We start from the raw sequence: 15,507 nt of genomic DNA on the forward strand, positions 1-15,507 counted from the left end.
AGGAAGCAAGGTGGTTCAAATGATTGCAGGTTTATTGAATGCTAATGTTCTCTACAAGAATCTGAACTATTAACAGTTAAAGCAAAATGGCCATAGATAAGAGTCAATGGAATTCAAGATGGGCTGGACTTAGCTCTCTTGTGGGCATGAAGGGACTCAAGACTGATGACACGTTTGACCCCTACCTCGGATTCAGCCTGATCATCTACACATAGCTAGGAATTGCTCTTTGAAGATTCATCACACTTTTCCCAGACTAGTATATTGTTGCAATGGATCTTCTTTCTTTTAGCCATTCAGTTGGAATGGTACCCATTTTTAGTAAATCAGTTAATAAATAAAAAGACGTGTGACTATGCCTTGAACTGTTGTACTATACTTGACTTGTATTGTACCTAGCATTCTGGCCACAAAGATGATGAAAATTATTGTATCTCTTGTTCAAGGTTTAATTTGGCATGGCATACTCAGACGTTCTATAAATACACTTAGTCATAAATCATTATATTTAGCTTTCTGTTGCAAAGTCTAAATGGCTTTCCCAGCCGTCTCAAAACTGAATTTCTTTACTTAAAAAATAAAAAAGGGCTTCATTATTCTAATAAGAAAATTGGGCTGTCTAAATCATCGTTACTCTAATTCAGTATGCATGAACCATGCTGAGGTAAATCATTATATTTCTTTGAACTTTGAATTAATATATTATCCACAAATATTTCTCTCTGCCTGTTCCTCATGTATTATTTGGATAAGGGGAGTTTTACTATGTGTAAAATATATGCCATATTAATTTTGAAAGCAACAGCCTAGTCAAAAAAGTAGCTGCAAGAATATTAGTCCAGGCAGATGATAAATTCAGTTCTAGGGAACATACATTTGAAAAAGCTGTCTAAATATCAAGGCTGATTGGCTTAGCTTTTATCTGTAGAGGGATGAGGATTCAATCAGAAAGTGTCAGCCCTATAAGACAGACCAGAGCTTGATTTAGACTTGTCTGCAACTACACATAGGCATCAATGCATATCTATGCTGCAAAAGAGGTTGATGGGTAAGCATAGGTTGCAGATGGGCCGACGTGCAAATGTCAACGACACATGTGGAGATGCGCATCCTGCATGCTGATTGGTGATCGGACTTCCTGTTGGTAGATGGGCAGAAGGCAAGGCACAAAGGGCAAAATGGAGCAGCTAGAGAGTTTAATTATAAATGCAACAGTTATGCAAATGACAGGTGTATGGGTTCTTTGATGTGCAGTAATGCAGAAATCTGATCCAGGCTTAAGAAACCAATTCCATATAGGCCAGGACCACTTTTAGTGTAGCAGCTACATTAACCAAATCTTGCATATATGATTGTGCGTCCTTCTTCCTCCCTTTGTCTTAGTGTGAACTAGGGAGGGGCCTCCCTGAAACATTTATTCAAACTGGTTCCTTTGAATGGTCTCCAGCCCCACTTATCTGAGCGTTGCCTTGGTAGCGGCTCTTCCTTCTGTCCTTCAAGGCCATTTTATATGTTTTCTACAGAAAATGTTTCTAAGAGCTTCACTCTGAGATCTATTCAGAAAATAGTTTTTGTTTGTTTCTTTGTGAATGGAAAAAGTGCTGTTTGCTTTCTAGAACCCATTGCCGCTACTAGGGAGGGAGTGCTCACACAGCACAAAACTGAGAACTAAAGTAGGACTGGGAGGAGATTCCTGTCCTCTGGGGGAGGTTGCTTATTTGCAAGTAGGCCTACTTCATTAAGGAAACAAAACCCTATAAATGACTGCATTAAGTGCTGTTCTATGAAGAAGAGCATGTTTTTAACTCTAAAATGTTGCTATACCTCATGTTGGAGGTCTTAAATCACTATTTGTTTTGTTAAGTTGTATTTGTACATTTTTTCCTCTCTACTTCCTTTTCAGTACCTACATTTAAGTAGATTAATTTTCTCCAAAATGGCAGTAATTCTGCTAATGCAGTTCAGACAGTGAGCCTTGTTCCTAAGAAGCACATATAGGATTTGCAGCTAAGGTTGCAATTCTGTACCGTTCCATCAAACTCAGAAAACTTACAGAAAAGTACATTGTGAGCTGTAAAACAGAAATATATTCATTGTCAGTTCTTAGAACATCAGAGTTCACTCAGGAGGCCTTACAGTTTAGCGAAAGATACATTTATGACCTCGCTTAAGTAAATTTAATTTGGGTTGCTAGTAATAAGTCATTCAGTGCAAAGATGTTACCAATTGTGAAGGTTTTCTGTACTCATTTCTCTGAATTTGAAAGGCAACTATGTTTTAGAAAACCATAGAATATATTTTCAATAATATCTAACATATGATAAAGATATTAAAGACATTTTTTTCTTATTCTGTGCCAAATTTTAATATACTAAGAAGGGAAAGAAACTGTCAGCAATTTAACATTTTTTTTACAAAATAAACCTTTCAGTGATTGCAATCTAACTTACTTAATAGCCCTACTTCATTAAGGAAATGAAACAGTTGAATCTGAAACTTCAGTTCAGCCTTAGTGATGATTTCATGGTTCTGTAGACTTAAGCAGGATGCTTTCCAAGACCAGTTCCCTAGGTACAGCCTGGCTTGCTCCTCCATCACCCTTGTTCCTAGATTTAATAGAATCATAGAATTGGGAGGAGCCATGTAAACCATCCGGTCCAATGTAGGGATCCAAATTAAAGCACCTCAGCATCCAAATTAAAGCATCCTAAACACATCCAGAGTTAGATGTGGAACCCTATCACTTTTCTGACTATCTACTATCAAACTAATTGTCATCCCAACAAAGTAGACCAAACTAAGGAACCAATGCTGTATACAGTAAGTCAAAACTGCTTTTATTATAGCAGCTATAGTAGACCTGGGCATTTTACAGCTCTTGAGCCACATCCAGCCCTTTGGTTGCCCCCGTCTGGCCTGCTTGAGGTCAATCAGAAACTGAAAATGAGAGGTAAATAAGTATGCCACAGGGGGCAGGAGAAGAAACCTATCAGGTCCACACAGTCAGCATGTGCTTCTTCAGTCAGCTGTTGGCTACAGGAGGGAGAGGAGATAAAGTGTTTTTTTGTATCTACACAGAGCTCACCCCTCACCTGGAGAAACCTGAGGAATTGAGGTGATGGAATTTGAGGACATTAAATCAGAGTACATTGGTTCAGCTCTCCAACAATGCCAGTTTCTCACGTGGCCCCTTGGGAAAATAACAGAATTGTGCAAACTTGAATGTTTCCCCCTCTGTCTTTTTTCAGATTTCAAACTCACTCACACATAGTTGTTAGGTGGAAATAGCAATCTATTTAAGGCTGATAACAGCAGACAAAGAAAGGAATGTAAATCAAAACAAAGTATCTGAAAAAAGGGAACTTGCTCAGGTGATCTCACTTTCAAACAGGAGCACACAGAAAAATAGTCAAAATCCAGTCCCAGTTCAGAAAGCTAAATCATGTTAGTCAGCCAGTCCAAGGGTTAGAGTTTTCACAAGCAGAAATTCACAGGAATGATATGTTTTCTCACATTATTTTCTTGGCCCAGACTCATGCCTGTCTTACCTAAGCATTGCCTTGGAAGCAGCTCTTCCTCCTGTCATTCAAGGTCATTCCTTATCACCTCCACTGCTTGTTAAGTTTCTTTCCCCTCAAAATTGGAATCTCTGTCTTCCTGTAATTTCAATAAATTATTCTGAGTCCTGCATTCTGGAATGAGAAAGAACCATTTCTGATCTTCAGTGTGACATCCTTTCAAATATTTGAAGATGCTGTTTTATCTTACCTCAGTTGTCTTTTCTCAAGACTAAATATATCTACCTTCCTTTCTCTCTCTTCATACAATTTTGCTCTCTAATTTTCCTTGTTTGTCTAAACTTGTTCCAGTTTCTCCGAATCCTTTTTAATGTAAGGTTGATGGCCAGAACTGGACACAGTATCTAGGTTTAGAGAGGCCAAAAAAGAATACATGGGAATGATTACTTTCCATGACTTGGGAATTATACTTACATGGATGCTGCTTAAAATAGTATTTGTCTTCTTTACAGCCATGTCACACTCCTGGCTCATATTCACTTTGCAGTTAATTACTATTTTAAGGTCATTTTGAGAAGTATTAGTAGCAATTCAGATATTGTCATCATAATATACCTGTGCATTTAATTTTTGTTTCCTATGTGAATAACATACAAATGGTGTTAAATTTCATGCTATTCATTTTCAGCTTAGTTCTCTAACCAAACATCATAATTCTGAATTTTATTTTTGGTCTTCTAATATACAGTATTATCTATCCCACTCATTTGGTGCCATCAGCACACTTGATAATAATCCCACCCACTTCTTCATCCAAGTAATTCTTAAGGGTAGTGATATTTGAGGCATCCCACTTGATACTTTTCTCCAACTGAATGAGGTACCATTTATCTTCATGTCAACTATGTAACTATTTAATCAACATAGCCTCTAGGTCACACTTGATTATCTTCCTAATCAGGTTATTATGGGATATTTGGTAAAATGTTTTGCTGAAATTAAAGATATATTATGTCTACAGCTGGGTCAGAATTTATTAAGGAAATTGTCTAATTAGAAATTAGTGGTTTATTTTGACAAGATCTATTTTTTAAAAATCCATGCCAACTTTTGGTAATTACTGCATTGTTGCTAAGGTGCTTATAGCTCAAGTACCTTATGGACTGCTGAACTGCTCTGCTTCTCAGGGATTGATCTCAGATTGACTAGCTTCTAGTTCCTGGTATTCTTCCTTTTCTTCTTTTTGAAGAAAGAAACAATATTTTCTCTCCTGCAGGCATTTGGCACCAGTGTGCCAGATTTTCTCAGAATTGGAAGATACATAAAATAAAGGTTGGGCCAAACAAGCAGCTTGCTCCTTCATTTCCATAAGATGCAATTAATTTGGCCCTAGATATTTAAATTCATTCAGAGTAAAAATCTATTCCCTGATCATGTTTCTATTAATCTTCAATGAAGCTTCAAGCCTGCCCCTTCACCCAGCTCTTCACAATTTCCAGATGGAAGATGTGTTTTTTGGCGGGAGCAGATTGAATTAAAATAGGAATTCAGTAGTTTCATTTTGCCATCTTTACAGAGCAGCTAATATATGTATTCCTTTTTTTAAAAAAAAATATTCATCAATCTCACTTCACTCTAAACTTTTGCTTCCTTGGAACCAGTGCTATGGTTCTTGGCCATCTGCATTCTTCCTTTATGACCTGGCCCTTTTAAAATTTCCTGTACAGGTCATCCTCAACCATTCATTTAATGACCGTTCAAAGTTACAACAATGCAGAAAAAAGTGACTGATGAAGTTGTAAGTTTTCACACTTAAAATCATTGCAGCATTCCCACGTGATCAAAATTTGGGTGCTTGGCAACTGGCATGTATTTAAGACCATTACAGTATCCCAAAGTCACGAATCACCATTTGTAACCTTCATAGCTGGCTTCTGACAAGTCAGTGGAGGAAGCCAGATTCCCTTAACAACCACATAATTCACTTAGCAACTGCAGTAATTTGCTTAAAAGTCATAAAATGGGGCACAACTCACTTATTGTCTTGTTTAGCAATGGAAATTTTGAGTTTAATTGTGGTCTATCTGTATGTATCATTTTCTGATGCAAAATCTTTAGCAAACCTTTTGTGTAGCTATATTATCTTCTTTGGCTATAGCTCCATTTTTTAATATTTTAATTCATTGTAATTTTTGAAATAGTGGTCTTAGTATCTTCTTCTGTAGGAGCTCCACATCAGATTCACCTGCCCTGGGAGCCTATTTATTATTATTTTGAGTTTATTAAAATCTGGGGGGGGGGGGGGGTTAAGCCTAAGACATGTGTCTTATTGTGTTGAATTTTAGTTTCCCTTAAAACAGAGAAATAAGTTATTTTTGTACTGAAAACACTTGTTCTGCTCTTATTTCACTTGAAGTCAAACCATAAAGCTTTAAAATTATTATTTGTTTTTGTGTGCATCTATTATATCATCATTTCTATTATTTCCATGTTTCTACTATTTCCATTTCTCCAGTGAAGTCTTCTCTATTCATTAGTATCCAGTCAAGGACTGGTGATTCTTTTCTGCCTTTCTGCATTTTCTAAAGAGGAAACTGCCAATAATTTCCTGGAAGGACAATGCTTGGCAGAATGTGTTTCTCAGTAGATACAAATGGCATAACTATTTGTAGTTATTGGCATAACTGACATCTCCCAGCATCAGGTTGCTATTGTAAGGCATCATCTACATCTTCTGCTTAGTTGGGTTGGTGATATTGCTTTTATTTGCTCCTTATAGATGCTCTCTATAACATAGCCAAGTTAATTCATTTGGATATTTTTAACAAACAGTTCAACTTCCCCTTCATCTCTATTGTTATTTTTCCTCATGATTAAACTGTATCTTTCAGTTACTATATTCTAGTCCTGGGATTCAGCACACTAATTGTTTTCTATATCTATTACGTCATATTTATCTTTTGTACTAAGAGCTGAAATTCATCATATTCCCCAGATTCTAAGCATTAGCGTATAAGCAATGAGGGTCATGAACTTTAAGATTTTTCATTTGAGTACTTTATGTTTCCTCTTTCTATCTTTACCAGCTGGTAGGAAAAGAAGAAAGATTTAGTCTTTTTTCTTTCATTTTATAATACCATTTCTTAAGTTTTATCTGGTATACTGGATAGTTTAATAGGCTACAGGCAAGCTATACATGGCTATGATTTCATGGCCTGTGAGGTTTATATAAACATATTCCCTTTGCAGGTAACATTGCCCTCAAACATTTAAACCTTTAAAAGTAAAAGCCAAGTTTATTTATTTATTTATTATTTAAATTTTTATACCGCCCTTCTCCCGAGGGACTCAGGGCGGTGCACAGCCACAATAAAACAACATATCTCCATAAAATTTAAAAACAGTTTAAAACATATTAAATAATTTGGCCCTTATATTAAAAACTAAAAAACTAAAACACCCATTAAAATTTGTTATTTAAGCCAGCCCAGCCTGTTGGAACAGTAAAGTCTTAAGGGCACGGTGAAAGGTACGTAGGTCGGGGATCATACGTATCTCTGTGGGCAATTCATTTCAGAGGGCAGGTGCCCCCACAGAGAAGGCTCTCCCCCTGGGGGTCGCCAGTCGACATTGTTTGGCTGACGGCACCCTGAGGAGTCCCTCTCTGTGGGAGCGTATTGGCCGGTGGGAGGCTATCGGTGGCAGAAGGCGATCTCGTAAGTTCTTTGAGATGATGCCTGGGAATGTGTAAGAATCGAAAAGCAGCCATTTGGATCAGATCAGGGTCCTTTCTGATCCACTATTTTGTTCCTGCAGTGGCTAAACAGATGTTTATGGTAACTTGATAGGAAGACTTGAGGACAGTAGCATTTTCCCGTTCAACCACTGTAGGTGAATATTGATACTGGATGTAATATTTAGCCATCATGAATAGGAACTGTTGATAAAGTACTTCTTGTTTAATTCCTTTATAAAGTTTTCTGCACCGCTGCCTAGGAATGACCATATTATAGTAATGAATTATGTGTTTTAACTGTGCACAATATAAAATATGTATTTCATTTTATCTCTCCTGAATCTTGCACCATTCGGTTTATTGGTTCACATGAGGTTTTAAATTATGAGAAATATGTTCCCCCTATTTCACTTCTGTACACAAAACCTTCTATACACCTTCTAAGCTAAAAAGCCATAAATATAACAGAACAGTAAGTAATGCAAGTTTCAGAATATTAATTCCATATTTCTGTGGAAATATGACTGTGTGGACCTGAAGAATATTTTAGTGGTTATGTTCTAATAGTAGTTGTTATAGCCAAATGATCTTCCAAGCAACCTCATATACAGTACAATGAAGTAGTCAGATCTGGATGTGATCACTTCTTCATTATTTATAATTCTTGGTCTTCCGTAAATAGTAGTAAGCAGTACATACAGTACTGAGCCACTGCAATGCTGGGCTCCCAGTTTATTGGTTACTTGTGGTAATTAGTAGTGGCAAGTACTGTACAATAGAACACACAGCAGATCCCATACACAAAAACAGAGTCCTCAGAGCAGGTCTAACCAGGTTGAAACCTTGTTTAATAATGCAACTTTTAAAAAAGCATGTTTGTCAGTAATGGTTTCATCATATATATTTTTTAAAATAGGGGAGAAGTCTGGCAGAGCAGGACTTACCATTCCCACCTCTTATTGGGCCAGTCTTGTTAATATGGGATAAGTAGACACATAGTTGTCCTTAATCTTCCAGAATCCTAACCACATCCCCAGGCTGCACAAAATGAAACATCTTCTACCCTGTTTCCCCAAAAATAAGACATCCCCTGATAATAAGCCCAATCAGGCTTTTGAGTGCATGTGCTAAAATAAACCCTCCCTGAAAATAAGCCCTCCCCGAAAATAAGCCCTCCCCGAAAATATTTAAATGCATGCGCAGCCAGTCCCTGCCATTTCCTCTGGTTAAGGTTAGGGAGACAGAACTGGAAATCAGGTAAGATGGCTAGAGGAGCCCCATCTTGCTCCATGTGCCCCAAAATAATAAGACCTCCCCGAAAATAAGGCCAAGCACTTATTTCGGTGTTCAAAAACCTTTTTGGGGAACATTATTTTTGGGGAAACATGGTATTTAATTGGTAGTCAATGATATATCTGCTGACTGTGCTGTAAAGACAGCATCAGCTTAAGAACAGATACAACCAGTTTATCCATAGAGTATCTTGCAAGTAGATCACGGTGGATTGTGAAACAATCTGTCATATAGTATAATATATACACTATATAGTAAGATAGCTGATTATCAGTGTGGCCCTCTTTTCTTCACCTGTCCTCACACACTCAGCCCAAGAAATAAAACATTTTAAAAATTAATAAATTAAGGCCAGATATCCCAAGCTAATATTTCCATAACAGTTAATACATTTTCCTTCCCCTGATGCACCAGAAAAGTCTTAATGGAGAATTTATTTCATTCCATTTCTATTCTTTGGTGGCATCACCAGTGTGTAATAATTGACTTGCCACACACCAAAGTGATATCCAGTAGGGCAGATTCATTTGTTATCAATGTTCCTGAAAGAACATGATAATCCTGATTCTGAGTAAATAGCAGGTTATTTTGATAGCTGTCTCTGATTTCTGTCAGATGCCATAAATTCAGAGCCAAGGACAAGAGCCTTTTCATTTTCATCAAAGTATTTCTCCTTTACAGTGAAACAAACTGTGTGGTGATTACTTGATGGATGAAAAGAAATAACATTTAGACTAGCATCACACGCGCACAAAATATTAGCTTCCAGTTTCCTGCCAGAACTCTGTGGGAATAACCTTTTTTCATGGTATTCAAAATAGAGGCAATTGTGTGTTTAATTTAATGGACTTTTTTTTTGTTCTTTGGTATTTATAATATAAAACTTTTTTTTTCAGGTTTTCAAATTATATAATCATCTAGTCTTTTATCTGAATTTATGCCTGTCTGTTGTAATTATATTTCATTGTGGTATACTGTTGCTTTTTATTTGTAAAACGTCCTGAGTAATTTTTTTAAGAATAAAGGAGAAGTAAAAGAATAAATAGAACTAAGCAGAAAAATTTTCATAGCAATGATAGGATGTTAGAGAGAAACCGGGAGGAGTCAAAAGGGAAATTAGTCTAGAATCCCTAAGTGGGCACAAGAGGGCTAAGTCTGGAAAAATAAAACCCATCCCTCAAAGCCATTGAACTTTATCCAATCTGACCCAGATGCAAACCTTCAGTCTGAGAAAATTCCTGGGTAAAGGCTTAAACAATTAAACAACTAATTAAACACTTTATGTGTTGATCTGGTTGTTTGCCCCTGACATAAGATGAGGCAAAGAAATACAATGAAGTGAGTGTGTTAAAACTGGTGGTCTCTGGGAACTCTTATCATCCCCAACTGAGACATTGGCTGCTGAAGATGAGAGTTGAAATTTTGAGAATTTGTGGGATACACCTCTATAACAATATTTTAAATATAGTAAGGGAATGCTATGCCTCTATGGGAGTGTTTCTCAACTGTGGTTTCTTTAATACAGCTTGCCTATAACTGGATGGGTGGGAAATGGCCCTGCTTTGATGAATTTGAAATACATTTTGTTACTACTCATGAAGAAACAGCTGAGCATGGCCATGCCACCTCTCCTATATCACTCCATCTGTAGGAAGAGACATAAGAGATGAAATTGGGTGTTGGGCCCCATGTAGGCTGTGGGCTACCCATTCCTTGATTGTAGGAAAAATACTGATTATCTGTCCAAAGTGTGGAAGGAGAAAAATGCTGAGGATTGAGGAGAAGGTAGCTTAACTGAGAATGAAAATTGCAAAGAGAAGGCTGGGCTTCTCTCCAAAATGATCTGGATTCTTTTCAGCATTTCCTGTACTTTTCTTTCTCAGTGCACTTTCCCCTTTGTTGCATGGAAATGATAATTTTTTTAAAAAACATCCCACAAGGTCAGCAATGATCAGATTTTACTAATGTGCTCTCAGCCACCACATCATAGCCAGTGCCTCCAGTGTGCCTGAGATAGCTGCAGTCCCTAGACCAACGGTGGGGTTTCTGGGGAAAAGCCTAACTTGGTTCAAGATGTCACTCTATGCACCTTCTGCTTTGTAACATATGCACACTGGATTGCATCCCAGCTCTGCTCTGTTGCGTTCAGCTTATTAACATGGAAACATTTGCTGTGGGATGTGTCATCATTCCTCTCTGCCCCCAATATGTAGTCCTATATTGCCTCTTTGTTCTACTGAGCATCTTGCAATTGAGATTCAAGGTCATTGAAAGACCCTGAATTTCAGGAGAACGGCTTGGAATGAATAAGTCCAGCGGGACGCTTTTTTCCTTTTCTTGCCAGTGACACTCCTAGCCATGATTTATGTCTGACCACATTTTTGGAGTGCCATGCAAATGACATTATTTTCAAGGCGAATCTTTGTGTCACCCAGGTCCAGTCATTGTTGCAAAGGGAACTGGGTTAATGATCATGGAAGTTTCCAATAGCCCGAATTTGTCCAACATCATCATATCTATCTTGGTGCATGTTTAAAACATCTGGATACTTGGTATTTTACAATGCACTAGTGAGAAGAGTGATGGATATTGCAGATCCAGGATCTCTGCTCAACTTCAAAACTCTTCCAGTCTTTGATAGCAACTTAATCTTAGTTAAGTAATGTAAATTTTTGCGGGAGAAAATTTGATAAGAATAAGGTGTTTCTACAAAGAAACTTACATGATCCTCATTGCATACCTTGCTTTTCTGTTATAAGTGAAAATTCTGATTTCAGAATGTAATTGTTACTTACAGTTTGATAGATTATAATCCATTTAATCAGATGTAAGGAATATGGTCCTAAGGAAGGAAATTTTTATACAGTATGAACATATTTGTTTATGAATGGGGAGGAATAAGGGAGAAAGTGGAATGGTGTGGAGAGAGTTCAGATACAAAGACAATTATTTTGGGGTACATTTATGCTTCTTCAGAACTCTGTCAAAATGTTGTAGATATTTCTCAATTAACTAGCTTGATTTTATTTCTGTCTTCTCCTACCCCTTTGCCATGCTCCCATTATGAAAAGTTTTGCATTCAGGAATAACTTTTCCAAAGCAGAATATTCCATTTTCTTGATAGGATATTTTAAATTTATGAGGAATCAAGATTTGCAAACTGCTAGTGAACACATTACTTAATTACTGACATGCTTCAAATGAGCAATGACAGTTATCTGCAAGCTCCAGACTTGTGAACACGTAACACAAGGCAATAAAAGCATCCAAGACCTGCAAATGTTTAAAACAATGTACATAAATTATGGTTTGTTTTAAAATGTATTGTGAATTATTAGCAAATGGAAAGGTTGATGGCATGATAGACTTCACTATATAGTTGTTCTGTGCTAAAGCAATATTTGGGGTTTTATCTCTGGGCTTTCCTTGGAGAAGAAGTATTTTCTTTGCTTCTCTCTCTCTCTCTCTCTCTCTCTCTCTCTCTCTCTCTCTCTCCCTCTCTCTCTCTCTCTCTCTCTCTCTCTCTCTCTCTCTCCCCCCCCAAACCTGAGTACCTTGATTATGTAAAGAACAAGTATTAATTTAATTTAATTTAATTTAATTTAATATTTAAATTTATATACCGCCCTTCTCCCGAAGGACTCAGGGCGGTGAGCAGCCATAGATAAAAAACATAGAATACAAAATTTAAAAACAATTTAAAAATATATTAAGCAATTTGGCCCAACAGTTAAAATCCCCCATTTAAAATTCAAATTAAAATTACACCATTGGAGAGCCCGGCTTGATGAAATAAAAAAGTTTTGAGGGCCCGACGGAAAGTACGTAGATCCGGAATCGTCCGTATCTCCGGGGGGAGCTCGTTCCAGAGGGCAGGTGCTCCCACAGAGAAAGCTCTCCCCTTGGGGGCCACCAGTCGACATTGTTTGGCTGACGGCACCCGGAGAAGCCCCTCTCTGTGGGAGCATACTGGCCGGTGGGAGGCTCTCGGTGACAGAAGGTGGTCTCGTAAGTATCCAGGTCCTAAGCCATGGAGCGCTCTAAAGGTGGTCAAAAACACCTTGAATATTGAATATTAAAACTACTTTGAAAAATTAAAATGTAAATAGAAATTGTACTTTGTAGTCTGAAAGCTAGAATTTGCAAGGTAACAATGCAAGATATTTTATCTTTTATTTAAAGAGAATAAGACCTGTAATTTTGTGTTTGGGTGGGTATATATTTGTGTCTTCAAGTCAGTCTTGACACCTGGCAACTGCCAGAATAAATCCCTGCAGTTTCTTGGCTAGTATTTTTGGAAATGGCTTTCCTGCCTTCTTCCTAGGGATGGGTGAGAGTCACCAAGGTCATCCAGTTGGTTTCATGCCTAAGGCAGAACTAGAACTCACAGTATCCTGGTTTCTAGCTGGGTACCTTAATCACTACACCAAAATGGCTCTTTTGCCCTCTGTGTAGTGGCACACACACAAAAAAATCTTATTTAGGAGTCAGTTAAGTGAAGGAAAGGATTTTGTATTCTAGGTCACTACATTTCTTTTCTTATAACTCCTTGTCCTTTTAGGCTGGTGACAGGTGATGGTTGAGAATTTGGTTTTATTTCATTGTACTTTTATTTCCACCAGAGAAATTAAAATGTGTTTGAAAGAAGGCAAGTGGTTCATTAGGGATATGCAATGTTTCAGATTTGGTCCCAGAAAGATGGTTCAAGGCAGAGATGTTATCTAGCCATTTAAGCCTTGTCCTTTCAAATTGGTTTCTAAATTGCTGTCCTGCAATTTTGAAAACACCTAAAGCTAGGTAAGCAAAGCTTTCACCTTGTTTCCTTTGGATCTTTGCCTGAAGCTACTATTAAATTTCCCTGGTCTAGAGTCTCTAGACATGTTTAACTACAGCAATAGCCTCTCACCGCCCAGTACGCTCCCATAGAGAGGGGCTTCTCAGGGTGCCGTCAGCCAAACAGTGTCGACTGGCGGCCCCCAGGGGGAGAGCCTTTTCTGTGAGGGCACCCACCATCTGGAACGAGCTCCCCCCAGAGATACAGAGGATTCCGGATCTGCGCACTTTCCGCCGTGCCCTCAAAACATTCCTGTTTCAGCAGGCCGGCCTGGCCTAACTTTCCCTTTATATTGCTTTTGATTTTATTTTAAACTGGGATGTCTTGAATTATCTAGGACCAGAGTGTTTAGTATATTTTAATTGGTTTTTTTAACATTTGTATTACATGTATTTTTATCGTTTGCTGTTCACCGCCCTGAGTCCCTCAGGAATAGGGCGGTATATAAATTTAATAAATAAATAAATACAGCATCAACTATCTGTGACTCCATCTCCCACCATCAGCCTGCATGACCATAATTTCTATCTAGCACAGCTTGTTTATAATTTACCAACATAACAAGCATCGTTTGAACCAGTTGTTGCCAATGCTTCAGAATGTGTGGGAGGATGAACAGAGCACCTGCCCTCAACTCTTTGAAGAAACAGTATCTTTTTCCTGCCATCATATCCCTGCTTTCAAAATTGAAAGTAGAATTCCTTTTAGATGGTGCAGATTGATCAAGGTTTAAGGAAAGAATCCAGTTTATATCTCTAAGAATTTAAACATTTCCCTCTGCAATTTCAAAAAATGATTGAAAAATAAAATAAAAAAAATGTTGCTATCATTTGGAACATAAATTGAAGCAATTATTATTTCCCATGTTTTTGTCTTAAAACATAATAGTATAAATGCCCATTTTTCATCCTGAGGCTTCTCCAGATTTCACAATGAATTTCTAACATATTACTTTTTTTTAATCTACCTGAGATGGGTAGGATTTTTTCCTTTTTTTCCTGTTTCTCTTTTTAGGATCAAAAAGATCATTTTTTAAAAAGTGGATTATTCAGTCAATTAATGTTAGTTGAAAATATTTTAACTTGACCCATGGTGCCAGTCAGCAGGTTATTTTATGAAGAAAAAATGCTGCTTGATACAGTTTTTGAATTTCTGCTTGTTCTGATCTTTTTTTAAAAAATCAGTCCTGTAACAGGTAATGACTCAACTGTTGTTAAAATTCTCTATTGAATTTACAAAGACTAGTTCTTGTTTAGCGACCATAATTGGGACTGACAACTCAGTTGTTAAGTGAACAGATGCTAAGTGACACTGCTTAAGATCTGTGCTTAAGATCTGACTTCTGCTTTCCTTTTTTTGTAGACTTGCAACGGTTGTAAACACGAGGATTAGTCATAAAGTTACTTTTGCATCACTTCATAATTGTGAACTGTTACTAAAGGAGGCAGTCACTAAATGAGGATAGTCTGTACTTCCATCTATAAAGACCTCCAGAAAAAAATGGAGTAGCCTATCTCTATCCAATTTTCCTTTCTTATAGAATAAATCTCAGAAATCTCAGATCTCTTTCCAATGTCCATTGGAACATCTGATAAAATCTGAAGTTTTAAAGGAATATCATGCCCTTTCTTTTATCATTCTAATATTGCGTCCATTGTCTTAAAGAATGAGAATTTGGGAGGATAAACATGAAAATGTAACTAAACTAGGCAAAAGAGTCTTATAAAATAAGTTCCTTAATACTGTCTCTGAATTTCTAATCATTCCTCCTGATGTAGCCAAGTTATCCAAGTTATTCTTTGAGTAAATTTTCCATTTCTCTTTCTAACTCTTCTCTTCCAAAATCATCAGGTAATTCTATTAGCTTTAAATTATTTTTATGCAGTTCTGTTTCTAGTGATGGCAATCTAACCCCATCTTCCTTGTCTCTGACCTTTATCGTTAATACCAGTCCTACAGGAATCCAATTTTACTCCTAAACAATATAGTTTGTCTAGGATCAATTTAATTATGTTAAATCTTTAATTTTGTTGTTGAAACTTACTCAATTGACCTACAAGCACATTTTTAATTTGTGATAAAATGAGAGACGTGCCAGCTTCCATTATAATCTTAATGGATTATCA

At 37.1% G+C, this 15,507-nt stretch overlaps 1 protein-coding gene across 5 annotated transcripts in view; it reads left to right on the forward strand.

Moving 5' to 3' along the window:
• RBFOX3 (RNA binding fox-1 homolog 3) overlaps nt 1-15,507 on the forward strand; it is a 461,718-nt gene that overhangs the window by 53,102 nt on the left and 393,109 nt on the right. The window lies entirely within an intron of this gene.

This window comes from Pantherophis guttatus, chromosome 2 (assembly GCF_059756535.1).
Source record: "Pantherophis guttatus breed Tessera chromosome 2, ASM5975653v1, whole genome shotgun sequence".
In the NCBI taxonomy this organism is placed as follows: Eukaryota; Metazoa; Chordata; class Lepidosauria; order Squamata; family Colubridae; genus Pantherophis; species Pantherophis guttatus.